Genomic DNA, 14,526 nt, shown 5'->3' with positions numbered 1-14,526 from the left:
CTTACTGGTGTTTTCTTTAAAGAAGTTCATGAATGGGTATGTCAAGAATTTTTTAGTAGCAATGATCTTTAACTAGTGAATCCTGCTTACCCTAGATTAAGGCAGAAAACAAATTTATAAGCACATGTAACTTAATCATCCAGGTAAAGCCAGCTTCGATGTCAAGAAAACCCAGTCTTTCTCCATCTGTCAACTCTGCTTTTCATTCTCAGGCAGGTCCTCCGCTTGTGGGGGCATTGCAGGCTTATGGGGCATATTCTCAGCAACCGCCACAAGTCCCGCAAATATCCAAGGCCTGACTCTCATTGGCCAGAACTGGGTCATACGACCATCTGGAATCAATCACTGAGACCAGGGGGATGTTATACAATTGTGTTGTTATACACTTACATTGTATACAATTGTGTTAGACAGTGATGACTTGGGCTTCAACCATATACTCACCCCTGGAACTGGGGATGGTGTCAACCCCACCAAGAAACGGAGAAGGATAGTTCCTCCAAGGAAGAGTGCTGGTACCTAAAGAAGGTTATGAGTAGATAGTACCTATGTCCAAAACAGGGACTCTATTTTTAGTAAGATAATAAACTGATATAGGTCTTCTTCTGTTCCAATTCTCTACTCTCCTAGGCAATCTCATTCACAGCTCTGGCTTCCACTGTCATTTATGTGCTGATGGCTTTTCCAACTACATCTCTAGCCCAGATCAGTCCTCTGAACCCATACCCAAAATATAGTCCAACTGCCTACTTAGTATCTCTTCTTGGATATCTCAGAAGCATTTCCAACACAGCATCTCCGAAGCTGAACTCATGGCCTCCTCCACCCCATGTGACACTTTCTCAGGGACACCTTCCCTAACTTCCCCAGATAGATCAAATCTGCCCAGCAGAGGCATTCAGCGTATCATGTACCTCCCTCCGCTTGTAACTGGATACAAGTGCAAGGTTACATTTGTTTGTATATTATTTAATTCATGTTTGTCTCCTTCACTAGACTGTAAGCCCCATAAGGGTAGGGACTGTATCTTTTTTCCTCAACATCCTATCCCATAGAGACCAGAACACAGATATTCAGTAAATATTTAATTGACTACATTAGTATTTATTGATGTATAGCTATTTACTGAGAAACATGTCCCACTGCTATATAAATACTCTCTAAAAAAGACAGTTTGCTAGTAAGAAATTAATCCAAAGTACAGCAGATCAGATGGGTGGTGGTAGATAGAAAGACATTGGTTATGAATACATGCTCCTAGACACCCACTGCTCTGAAACACAGAGATCCTAAGGGGAATTTAAAAGGCCACCTTGAGGGACTTTCCTGGTGGTCTGGTGGTTAAGACGCTGCAGTTCCACTGCAGGAGGTGCAGGTTCGATCCCTGGTCAGGGAAATAAGATCCCTCATGCCACGCGGCCAAAAAAGAATACAAATTAAAGTAAAAGGCCACCTTGAAAGATTTCCATGAGCATGAAGGCTCTTGGAAGACATGCAAGTGAAAAAGGATACATGCAACATTTTATATATATATTTTTAAATTGCATATGCATACACTTATATATTCTAATATTTTCTATTTCTGTTCAATATTGAAGTATATCTATTTATTCAGTTCTACATTTGGGTTCCTTTATTTTTTTTATTTTTTTTTGCGGTACGCGGGCCTCTCACTGTTGTGGTCTCTCCCGTTGCGGAACACGGGCTCCGGACGCGCAAGCTCAGCGGCCATGGCTCACGGGCCCAGCTGCTCCGCAGCATTTGGGATCTTCCCCGATCGGGGCACGAACCCGTGTCGCCTGTATCGGCAGGCGGACTCTCAACCACGGCGCCACCAGGGAAGCCCTACGTTTGGGTTCCTTTAAAGTGTATATGGCATTAATATTTTTCTCTAAGGTTTTATATAGAGTTTTTGTTACAATTAAAAGGCTATAACTTTTCATTAAGTTTTCTAAGCTATTAAAAAATTTTATTGAATGATTCTTTAAATTCTATAATGTTTTATAATTTTCAAAAGTTTCACACACGATTTCATATAATCCCATAATAACCCTTTATCTCCCCACTCCTATATTGCCCCTCCCCACTTCCCTGTCCCCACTCGTTTTTGTTGTTTTTTTTTTTTCGGTATGTGGGCCTCTCACTGTAGTGGCCTCTCTCTCGTTGCAGAGCACAGGCTCCGGACGTGCAGGCTCAGCGGCCATGGCTCACGGGCCCAGCTGCTCCGCGGCATGTGGGATCTTCCCAGACCGGGACACGAACCCGTGTCCCCTGCATCGGCAGGCGGACTCTCAACCACTGCGCCGCCAGGGAAGCCCTCCCCACTTGTTTGTTCTCTGTTTCTGTGAGTCTGCTTCTTTTTTGTTTTATTCACTAGTTGTATTTTTTAGATTCCACATATAAGTGATATCATAAAGTATTTGTCTTTCTCTGTCTGAATTATTTCACTTAGTATAATATCCTCCAAGTTCATCCATGTGGCTGCAAATGGCAAAATTACATTCTTTTGTACAGCTAAGTAGTATTCCATTGTATATGTATATACCACATCTTCTTTATCCATTCATCTGTTGATGGCCACTTATGTTGCTTCCATACCTTGATAATTGTAAATAACGCTACTATGAGTTAGGGTGCATATATCTTTTTGAATTAGTATTTTGTAACATTTTATATTTAGTTATGAAAATCAAGCAATTATTAAATAACATTCTATCCATCGTGACTGAGATGTCCCTGTGATAGAAGTCATCCTCCCAGGAGGAAATAAAACACAGACTGATAAGATCAGAGAAAAGGTCAGGCAACAAAATGCAAAGACAAGGAAGGAAAAGTCAACAATAAGAAGTGATCAGCCAGGGAGCAAACTGGGAGCAAACTGTCCTCAAAGAAGCCAATTCTGTGACAAAGTTCAACATGTTTAATAAACAAAAATAGCCGTTCTGGTGGAAATTTTTGTGTTACGTGCTTTTTACCAAAAAAAATTTTTTTTAAAGTAGAAGCTCTGGAAATTATTTACTTCATAAAAGCAATTAAGTAAATTCCTAAAAGGCTGTGAAGTAAAATAGCTTTTAAAAAGTGAGGAACTGTTAATTGTATAGATAAAAGCCATTCATATACTAAAAATCCATTTTGGAAGGCAAAAGACCCCAGAGGAATACTAGAATATTATAGGTCAAATGCAAAAGTTAAGAGAAAGGATATGGGAAAAGTGAACAGCATTCACGAACTGCAGGAGGAAAATAAGGTGGATCTAAACAACCACAATATCAAGAGATTAAAAAGTAAAAGTGAAAAAAAGTGAAAAAAAAATAAAAAGTAAAAGTGCTAGGGGAAAAAAAGTAAAATGTTTCCCCATTAAACCCTGAAAGCTTTACTTCAGAATATTCTGAGAACATCCTGGTAACATTTGAAACTACCTGCTTTTAGGCATTTCAGCAACTCCAATCTAAAGAGAGAAGGTGACACCAGGTATCTTCTTGGAATTCAGTAATTATTAAATGATCATAGAGAGGACTTCCCTGGCGGTCCAGTGGTTAAGACTTCGCCTTCCAGTGCAGGGGGTGCGGATTTGATCCCTGGTTGGGGAACTAAGATCCCACATGCCTCACAGCCAAAAAGCCAAAACATAAAACAGAAACAATAGTGTAACAAATTCAATAAAGACTTTAAAAATGGTCCACATCAAAAAAAATCTTTAAATGATCATAGAATATATCATTTTATTTAAAAAATCAACAGGTTAGTTTAAACCATTATTGATGTTTCGGTCTAAGTTTCTAAAACGAGCTATCACTAAACTTTTTTTTGCAAGATCAGACCAAAGTTTGATGTATAATAAACATGGAATATAATTTACATATTTTATGTGTATACACATATAGTGCAAACATATTTTGTGGGTATAATTAAGCATTTTGCATGAACCATCAACTTGTAATATTTAATCGAATCCAGGTTAACATTATAATTCCGATTTAGTGAGCTCCAAATTAGGACTTTTTTTTTTTTTTTTGGCTGAGTTGGGTCTCCGTTGCTGCTCATGGGCTTTCTCTAGTTGCGGCGAGCAGGGGCTACTCTTCGTTGTGGTGCACAGGCTTCTCATGGCGGTAGCTTCTCTTGTTGCAGAGCATGGGCTCTAGGCACACAGGCTTCAGTAGTTGTGACACACGAGCTCAGTAGTTGTGGCTCATGGGCTCTAGGGCGCAGGCTCAGTAGTTGTGGCGCACGGGCTTAGTTGCTCCGCGGCATGTGGAGTCTTCCTGGACCAGGGCTCAAACCCGTGTCTCCTGCATTGGCAGGCAGACTCTTAGCCACTGCGCCACCAGGGAAGTCCCAGGACGGTTTTATTGTATTGGCAGCAGCTGATATTTTCCAGGCCTCCATTTATTTTCTTTGGTCCCTTCTAGATTTTTACTACCCAAAGTGTAGTCAGTGGACCAGCAACATTGACACTTTGAGCTTGTTAGGAATCTAATTCAGTACACCTGGGGTAGGGCCTGAGTTTTTTTTTTTTTTTTTTTTTTTTTTTTTTTTTTTTTTTTTTTTTTTTGGACATCTTACAAATTCTTAGGCCATGCCAGCACTACTGGTCCATGGACCGCACTTTTGAGAAGTGAAATTCCTCTAGAGACTGCCCCATTTGCTTTCTTTAAACTCTATTCCTTTTCTTAGGGGTTTCTGTGTTTTCACCTTAAAAAAGAGTGGGATATTGGGATTTCCCAGTGCTCCCAGTCAGAAAAAACTATGTTTGAATATGGCAGTTTTATATTCTTTATTCTTTAAGTGGCCAGTTGGATGAAGGTGGTCAAAAGGTACAAACGTCAAGTCATAGGATAATAAATACCAGAGACTTAATGTACAACATGATAAATATAATTAACACTGCTGTATGTTATATTGGAAAGAAAGTAAATCCTAAGATTTCTCACCACTGAGGAAACAATTTTTTATATGTCTTTAATTTGTATGTATATGAGGTGATGGATTCTCACTAAACTTATTATGATAACTGTTTAATGAGGTATGTAAGCCAAATCATTACACTGTACACATTAAAGTTATACAGTACTGTATGCCAATTATATCTCAATAAAAGGAAAAACAAAAAACAAAAAAAAGAAATTGTAAACTCCCCCCCCACACACACAAAATAAAAGCAAGTCCTTTTCTTCCTGAATAACATCTTGTATAGAGAGAGGGGGGAAAAAATTTCAGAGGGCTATGGCAGACCACTAGTGACACCCTGTGGCCAATTCTTATAATTACAGTAGCATTTCGGGAGTTTCTTTCCAATGTAAAATTAGACAACCTGACCTTGGGTTTTTAAATGTCAATAGTCTGTGTTTTAATATTACTTAATTTTTTAACTTATTACTTTGAAATAATTATAGATTCAAAGGAGGTTGCTAAGAAATGTATAGGGAAGTCCCGTGTGCTCTTCCCCAGCCTCTCCCAGGGTTAGTGTATTATACTATCAAAACCGAGACAGACATTGACCGGATTTCACCAGTTATACATGGACTCATTTGTGACAATAGCAATTGACATGTCAAAGAAACCACAACAGGCCTATAAGATTATTTTATTTTGGTGCTTAAATAATATTAAATGCAATGACCAACTGGAAATCCTACTTTAGCATTGTAACAACGTAAAAAGAATCTTGTATTCTAAAACACACAATTTTATTGAGTCAAATATTGCAAAAAATGTGAGATAGTGAAATAAGCACTGGACTGAGAACCAGAAAGCTCAGGTTTGACTTTTTGACTGAAGAGAGCTGAAAAACCTTGGGCAGAGTGTGTAATCTCCCTGCATCTCCTATCTCAATAAAAAGCTTTTATTTGTTGGTTTCAGGACTTGTTTCTGTGAGGTTTCTTGAGAAAGAGTACATGTCAAGCCAGTGTTTCTGACCTTGCATGTCTGAAAACATCTCTCTTCTAACCTCACATTTGATTGATAATTTTGCTGGGTATAGCTTTTTGAGGCAGGAATTTATTTTCTGTTGGAAATTGGAAGGCATCCTGCATTGTTTTTGTTCTTTCCTAGTTCCATTTTTTCTTCTTGTTTGGGTGGCTCGTTCATAGTAGGGCTTTCTTCAGATGTCTGTAATTCTTTGCTTCCTGTATTAAGAATAAAGCATCGAAGAGCCAATCAGGAGCTCTGCGAACAGCCTTGTCAACTGGTGAACTTTACAGAAGAAGCATAAAGAGGCCAACCAACTTTTCACTGAGTGAGCCTAGGTCTCTTCTTTTTAAGGTGGTAAGTCTCCTTAGAAAGGAATCTCCCAATCTCCCATGAGAAGTTGGGGGCTGGTAAGAAGGATGGACAAGAAGCCTGATGCCCAGTTGTCATGGATGAACTTGATTTTAGATCAATACGAGTCAGTTAAAGCATAATGTTTAGCTGCCTCAGTACAGACACCTAAGAAATAAATTCTTATATTGACCAAGTTTCATATATTTTAGGAAGCAAGTGGAGGGGGAGAGATAAGGAGAGTTGGAGGGTATTTGAAAGGGAGCGATGATGGTGGGATATGGGGTCTCAGTTAGATGAGGGGGGACATGAAGACACTAGAAGATTCATGGAAAGTGAGAAAATTGGGAGTTTTTGAGTTGGAGGTCTCATGAGAAAAGAATAGTACAAAGGACCTAAGATATTGGAATGACTAAAAGTGAGAATTCAGGGCACTGTGTTATGGGTGATAAGGTCTGGACAAGCCAAAAGGTCATTGGATAGAGACAGAGCCAAAAACCAAGCCATGGGACTTCCATGGTGGCTCAGTGGTTAAGAATCCGCCTGCCAATGCAGGGGACACGGGTTCGAGCCCTGGTCCGGGAAGATCCCACATGCCGCGGAGCAGCTGAGCCCATGGGCCACAACTACTAAGCCTGCGCTCTAGAGCCCACGAGCCACAACTACTGAAGCCTGCACACCTAGAGCCCAAGATTGGCAACAAGAGAAGCCACTGGAGTAAGAAGCCCGCGCACTGTGAGGAAGAGTAGCCCCCGCTCGCCGCAACTAGAGAAAGCCCACGTGCAGCAATGAAGATCCAACACAGCCAATAAATAAATAAATAAATAAATAATTTTTAAAAAAGCAAAGAAAACAAAAGAAAAAGGTATACATATTCTTTGGAGGTGCAGTCCTGAAAAGTTTTCTCTGCATGTTTAATAACAAATTTATAATATGTTTTTCTCAGTCCATTGGAGCTGCTATAACAAAATACCACAGAAATGGCTTATAAACAGCAGAAATGTAGTGATCACAGTCTAGGGGCCGCAACTCCGAGATCAGGGTGCTAACATACACCGGTGAGAACCTTCTCCTGGGTTGCAGATTTTTCCTTTTATCACCACTTTGGGGAAGGGGTGAGGGAGGCCTGTGGGATTTTTTTTTTTAATAAATTTATTTATTTATTTATTTGTGGCCGCGTTGGGTCTTCGTTGCTGTGCATGGGCTTTCTCTAGTTGCGGCGAGCGGGGGCTACTCTTCATTACGGTGCGCAGGCTTCTCATTGCAGTGGTTCCTCTTGTTGCGGAGCACGGGCTCTAGATGCGCGGGTTTCAGTAGTTGTGGCACGCAGCCTCAGTAGTTGTGATGCACGGGTTTAGCTGCTTTGCTGCATATGGGATCTTCCCAGACCAGGGCTGGAACTCGTGTCCCCTGCATTGGCAGGCAGATTCTTAACCACTGCGCCACCAGGGAAGTCCCTGTGGGATCTTTTCTAAGAGCATTAATCCCACTCATTAGATCTCAGTCGTTATGACCTAATCACCTACCAAGAGCCCCACCTCCTAATACTATCACCTTGGGGGGCGAGTAGGATTTCAACATATGAATTTGGGGGAGACACATTCAGACCATAGCAATGTTGTTTTGATCACATGTATACTAATCGTAATTGTAAACTAGTTCAGAAAAAGTTTTACTGTTAGAACATCATGGTCAGAAGAATTTGCCTTAAATCCAAGTTTATCTATACGGATATACCTTTGTTGTAGGGAACAATGATATAGGTGATCAAAAAGGACTTGAAAACAACATTAAGATACATTTCAGGAGAGATTGAATGGAATGGAAGAACAGATTAAAGAAAAGGAAATGAAGAAAAACTTCAGACTGTTAAAGAAGAATTTGTTTATGTGTATTTCAAATGCATGATGGTGAAGATTCAAATTCATATATACATTTAAAAGTAGTATTAAGGGGACTTCTCTGGTGGTCCAGTGGTTTAGAATCTGCCTTCCAATGCAGGGGACGTGGGTTCGATCCCTGGTCGGGGAACTAAGATCCCACATGCTGTACCCACGCCACAACTAGAGAGGCTGCGTGCTGCAACTACGGAGCCCATAGTTGCAGCTAGAGAGAAGCCCAAGCACCGCAACGAAAGATCCCACATGCCATGATGAAGATCCCACGTGCTGCAACTAAGACCTGATGCAGCCAAATAAATAAATAAATATTTTTAAAAAGGTTAAAGTGGTAAATTAAATAAATAAATAAATAAAAATAGTATTCAAATGGAGCAGGACCCTGTGGTCCTTCCCTCCCATATCCTCAGCCTGCCTTTTGTCTGTGGAAAAACTTTAGACAAGAATAAGTTTAATCAGAGAAGTGAGAAAATGCAGAAACAAAGGAAAATGGTCCAACAAGACTAAATAATAATAGTTTAGTCATTAAGCATAGTCAAGGACCTTTAGTTCCTCTTCGAGGGCTATAGATAATATTCTGAGCCTTATCCTGTGAGCTGTCTTATAGATACTGAAACCTCCACCAGGTGGAAGAAGTTAATTACGTGATGGCCAGACTGTAGCCATGACATAAGCTGCCGCAGTTCCAAGAACTGGCCTCAAGAAATGGAAACAAACCGACCCTGGAACTGAAGATTAACTGTACTTAAAACCATGAAGATGACACTGGTCAGACCACCGATGACCAATTTCAAGATGACTGTCAGAGCTGACTGTGCTCTTTCTGCATGTAGCCCCCTCCATTCACCTATAAAAGCTCTTGCCCCATGACTGTTGGGGGGAGGGGGGAGCCGGCCTTTGGACAGGTTGCCCACATCCAAAATAAAGCAAGCTTTCCTTTCCACCAACCTTGCCTCTTTATCGGCTTTTAAGCAGCGAGCAGCCGGACCCGACGTTCAGTTACAGTATAACAGTTATTTTGAAGGGTCAGCATTTACAAAATTCCAGAGAGTGCATTCTTTGTGACTACTTAACGTGATGGAAACCTTTAGAAGTGCAACTTAATGTACAAGTAACTATGGAGTTGTCTCCAAAAATATTATGATGCATGAGATCAAAGAAATTGAAGAGCTCAAACGCGAGGAGAATATAATTGAAAACTGCTTCGCTTCATAGATTACCTTTAGAGCAAATGCTTTGGTTATTTCACCATTTCTTACACTCTTTGCTGTTAGCAGATTCTCTTTTTTAGAATCAGCATCTCCTTTCTTCTTTGAGAATTTGTCATAAGAAATTGCTAGGGAATTTTGTCAAATGCATTTTCAGCACTTGTTGGTAAATGTAACTTTCTGCTTTCCTTTATTAATATGATGAGGTTTATCAATTTTCCTCATTTAGACCTATCCTTGTGTTCTTGAAATAAATACTCATGGCCATCTTTGTTAAATGGTACAAGTAATTTTATTAATCAAGGTGGTCTTCAGTTTTCGTAGGAGAATGCCTTCTTCACAGGAGAGGCAGGTTCAAGCATTTAGGCATGCAATTCGTAAAGTCTGCCACTGATTCTCAAGTGATTCGGCAAACCATAATAATAGCAATAATAATAATAATAGCAACAAATGATGTGAACATGCACCAAAGTTACAACAAAATGTTAATTTGTTGATATTAAGGAAGGTAGATGGGTGTTCATTGTGTTTTAACATTTTACACAACAAGATGTTAATTTGTTGATATTAAGGAGGGTAGATGAGTGTTCATTGTGTTTTAACATTTTACACACTTGGAAATTGAGATTAAATGTTTTTAAAAGGTAAGATTTTATTTGCTCACTAGGTTAGGAACTTTACAATGTAGGTTTTTGAGTTAGACGATGCCCCAGTTTCATCATGGAGATTTTTATGGGTGCTGGGGCTGAGGTAACATTACCTTTGGAAAAAGGTGCCTTTGGAAAGCTTCTAGAGCGCAAAGCAATAGGCGCTCAGGCTCTTTAGGTGGTGGTGTGAATACATTTCTCATATCTTCTAGAGTGATTTATATGTCTGCTGCAACTTTCTGTCGCTTCTTGAATCCATTTTGGTAACTTTTCAAGGAAACCATCCCTTTAACCTAAATTATCAGGTATTTTGATATGAAGTTGTACATTACCTTTTTTTATAATTCTTTTTACCTGACTATATTTCTTGTATTGTTCACCAAATACTTTTTTTTTTTATTGTTTTGACAGAGTTGATCTATTTGTCACCATTTACAAGAGCAAGCTTTTAGTTTTACCCATCAGGTGTGGTATTGTACTTGATTTTAACTAGGCTTTTAAATTTCCTCCTTTATTTCCATTGATTTTATTTATTCTAGTTTCTTAGACTGAATGCATATTTTCAGTCTTGCTAAGTAAGGAAAGCACTTATGCTTTACTCAAAAAATGAAATAGAGATGCCTTAAAAGAAAAAAAAAAAATCTCTTGGTGGGCATGACATCACAAAGTTATGGTAAGTGACCAATTAAGAGAATATATTTTACACACATAGAGGATAAAGAGTTAATATCCTTCATAAACAAAGAACATCAACAAATTAAGGAAAAAGAAAAACAGACAAAGGACGTAACAGGGAACTCACATTTGAGGAACTGCAATGATCAATTAATCTAAAAACACATCCCTGACCTCATCTAGTAATGATAAAAAGAGCATCCTACAATGATTTCCAAGCACACCACACAGTTATATGCAAAAAATTGTAGGTTCCTTTACCTGGTATGAAACACAGCTCTTGAACCACCAAAAAAGTCAAACTCCTTTCAAGATGAAACACCAAGCACAGCTCTTTGTGTTTCTTTTATGGGTGACAGCATCTTGATTGGATAATTGCAATAACACGGATTCTATGGAGAGAATCTATTCTTTTTCACCCATCTGCTTAGCTTTCTCCCAATTCATCCAATGATGTAAGATGCTGGGGGGGCTGAGAATGTTCCTTAAAGGAGAGCCTGGTAACAAACCCTTGTTATATAGTGGTCAAGGATCATGTACTTGTGTGAAATGCTAGGAAATCATAGGTTTGTTTTTCCCTGTCTGTTGATGGTGGTGGTTTCATTTGTCTTCACCTGATAATGGTTTGGTCAAGATGAGGGAAACCTCCTTCTCAGCTACCACCCACTTTGTACCAGGGTTTCCCAATTGCCCTGAGCTTGAGAATCCCGGGACCCTTGTTGAAAGCACAATTCATCTGGTGCTCCATGGAGGACTCAGCAGCAGAACCAGGTGTGTGGACTTTCCACGGCACCAGGGGCTTCTTAATATCAGCAAAGGTTGGGGAAACACGGCTTAAAATCATTCACTCTATGCTTCTTTATTCACAGCTTCATGAATGTACAAATGAGGTGCAAAAAGCAGCACATATTTAAAGCATACAGTTCATTGAATTTCGGCATGTATGAACCCATGACAGCATCAGCTTAATTAAGATAAAATAAACATACCCATCACCCCGAGTTGGCTTGTGCTTCTTTGCAATTTGTACCTCCCTCCTTCCCACTCGCAGACAACCACCAATCTGCTTTCTGTCATTAGAAATGATTTTTCCTTTTATATAAGTATAAAATATAAACATCATCCAGCATGTACTCTTCTCTGTCTGGTTTGCTCCCTCAGAATAATTATTTTGAGATTCATTCACGTGGTCTTGGGTATCAACAGATTGTTTTCATGTTGAGTAGTAGTCCACTATATGGATAAATCATAGTTTGTTTATCCATTCCCTCTGTAGATGAATACTTAGGTTGTCTCCAGTTGAGACTATTAAAAGTAATTCTAGATAATTAAAGAGGTACAATGAAAGAGAAATGACTTTTCCCTTTTCATTTGAAAAATTTCGCTAGGAAAAAGTTGAATATGACAGATGGTAATAAAGAAGAGAAAAGAAACACCCTATGCACATGGAGAAAAAGACTGTCAGAAAATGCACCATCCTTATGTTTGGGAGGTGGGGACTGGAATATTAGTTTCTCACAGATTTTCAATCTCAAAAGTGTAAGACACTTCAGGGCTTCCCTGGTGGCGCAGTGGTTGAGAATCCGCCTGACGATTCAGGGGACACGGGTTCGTGCCCTGGTCCGGGAGGATCCTGCGTGCCGCGGAGCGACTGGGCCCGTGAGCCATGGCCGCTGAGCCTGCGCGTCCGGAGCCTGTGCTCCGCAACGGGAGAGGCCACAGCAGTGAGAGGCCCGCGTACCGCAAAAAAAAAAAAAAAAGTGTAAGACACTTCAAAAACATCTAGGTGACGTATTGGTAGTTCAATGGTGAAAAATTCAAGGAAAAAGCTGTTTTAAAAAAATGTAGCAAATATGAGAGATTGTCACAACAGCTGGCATCCATACAGCCGGCTCTCCCTCCCTGCTTCTGGACAGCACAGGAATTCTCCCTTTTGGAAATGTACTTCCATGTCCTGTATCCTTTAACCAGGTCACCTGGATACTGATATATATATATAATAGAAATTTTATTTTTTAACATTTTGTTTTGATTGCAGAGTCCTGGGATATTTGGGAAAATAAAATATCCAAGTACAAAGAGGGTCATTAGTTATTCCATCTCCCAGAAACAATCACCATTAATGATGGTTTCCTTTTTTGTTTCTTTTTCACATCAGTTAGGGATGGTGAGATATTTCATTGTCTAGTTCTGTTGTATCAAGATTTTGAACAATTCTCCATTGTTGGACATTGTTTTCAGTTTTCCCCCATTGTAAATGGTTGTCCTTGAATATATCTCTTTACATTTATCATACATAACTTTTTTAGATTTTTAAGTTCTGCTCTCATTTTTTTAAGATTTGTTTTGATGTGGACCATTTTTAAAGTCTTTATTGAATTTATTACAATATTGCTTCTGTTTTTTTATGTTTTGGTTTTATGGCCACGAGGCATGTGGGATCTTAGCTCCCTGACCAGGGATCAAACCCGCACCCCCTCCATTGGAAGGCGAAGTCTTAACCACTGGACTGCCAGGGAAGTCCCTGCTCTCATTTTTAATTCAAGAGCTCCTGCTTTTTTCTTACGGATCCTTCATAGCACCCTATCGTTGTTTCTATTATGCAGTATGTTCTAAGCGTCTGAAAATGTCAATTACATAGTTGAAAGATATTTCTGTTTACTGCTCCCCGCACTCTCTGTGCCTTCTAAAGTCTTTTGAGTTTGCAAGTCATCGCAGAGGCATTCCCAAAGGGTCCTAGTTTCTGGGCTTTCCCTTCTCATTTCAGAGAGAGGACTTCAGGGCTGTTGAGTGGGGCTTGTTGAATGGCAGGATTTCCATGGTGAGTAGGTTGAGCCACTGTTTTCATTACGGGATCCCTACATGTTAGGGGAGAAGGAACAGTTTTTCTTTGGCCAGTTAACTTAGGAAAGATTCTTGTGATCTCCCGCCTGAACTGTAGGACTGGGGACACATAAGAAAAGCAGGACAGCAGTGGTGATTCCCCTTTGGTGAATGATCATGATTGAAAGGAAGCAGTCGCCTTTACTGAGTGATTACCTCCTTGGATTCATGTACACAGGGGGATAGCTTGGTTCAATTAAGTTCACGTGTCACCAGGCATGTATAGTTATAAGGGGAGGAAAAGGTAATTCCAAGAGGAAGCCCAACAGAGACAAGAAGTCGAGGCACTGTGGGAGAGTAAGGAGACCTCAGCATCAGAAAGGTGGACGACACCATCACATTGGGGAATGGTCAGGTGAGGGATGCTAGGGAAATTGACCAAGGATGATAGGGGCTGTGTGGTGCAAGAAAGGGATGTCTGAAGGGATGTTCTGGGGACTCACAGGTAACAGTGATGAAAAGTCACGGGACAGGACCATGGACAAGATCGGGGCATTGCAAGTGAGGAGGGCCATGAGCTGGGCACCTGTGGTCTTGGGTGGGTCAACTGTGTGCACATGAAAATCTGCAGGAGTTTCGTGGAAAGCCAGAGCGAGAGGCAGCAGCTGGATCTTCAGTGACCGTTGGAAGCGAGCTGCGGAAACAGGGAAGAGAAAATTGGTTCATTTATCTGGTGCAACCTTGAAAGAACAGGAGCTTCTGCAAGAAGATTTCAAAGAGGCAATAGGGAACAGAAACATTCCAAAATCAAATAAGCTTTTTAAAAGCCAGAGTTTATTTTTATTTAAATCTTTAAATTGTCCCAAGTCCCAAGGATTTCCAGGTTTAAGATAATATTACAATCAGGTGATAACTGTTGGTTCCTCCATTTCTAAAGCCTCACAAGGATCCCGAACACTTCTACTCCTTGAAAATTTTTCGTGTATGAAAGCTGATATCTTGTTAGCTTCATGCAAG

The sequence above is a fragment of the Aethalodelphis obliquidens genome, unplaced genomic scaffold (assembly GCF_003676395.1).
Source record: "Aethalodelphis obliquidens isolate GAN/ISIS:26980383/991018 unplaced genomic scaffold, ASM367639v1 scaffold18, whole genome shotgun sequence".
NCBI classification, from domain to species: Eukaryota; Metazoa; Chordata; class Mammalia; order Artiodactyla; family Delphinidae; genus Aethalodelphis; species Aethalodelphis obliquidens.
The sequence above is the reverse complement of the archived record's forward strand: the minus strand, read 5'-3'. Positions refer to the sequence as shown.